The 335-nt window shown below is 37.3% G+C and overlaps 1 non-coding gene across 1 annotated transcript; it reads left to right on the top strand.

Moving 5' to 3' along the window:
• Positions 1-263: 263 nt before the first annotated feature.
• Positions 264-335, top strand: Trnap-agg. Its single transcript has one exon. It is a non-coding gene; the product is annotated as a tRNA-Pro (tRNA).

The following is a 335-nucleotide window of genomic DNA, read 5'->3' as shown; positions in this document are numbered from 1 at the left end:
TCATTTTCTTGAATGTTTATTGCTTTCATCTTAGTAGGTTATTCTTTATTTAAAGAAACTTATTTACTTAGAAACAACTGTGCCCGGACTAAAGGCGTGAGAGGATTTAAAATTACTTACTCGAATGAACAATGAAACTTCTTCTTAAACCGAGAATAAAATCAACATTTTGTGTCTATTTGTGGAGCTCTTTGACAGTTAAATAGTATAAAAGTAAAATTGTCTATATGAGTTGACAATAATTTAGAGGCCGCACTCTAACTGGCTCGTTGGTCTAGGGGTATGATTTCCGCTTAGGGTGCGGGAGGTCCCGGGTTCAAATCCCGGACGAGCCC

The sequence above is a fragment of the Hermetia illucens genome, chromosome 3 (assembly GCF_905115235.1).
Source record: "Hermetia illucens chromosome 3, iHerIll2.2.curated.20191125, whole genome shotgun sequence".
NCBI lineage: Eukaryota > Metazoa > Arthropoda > Insecta > Diptera > Stratiomyidae > Hermetia > Hermetia illucens.
This window is presented reverse-complemented; position numbering and strand designations above follow the sequence as displayed.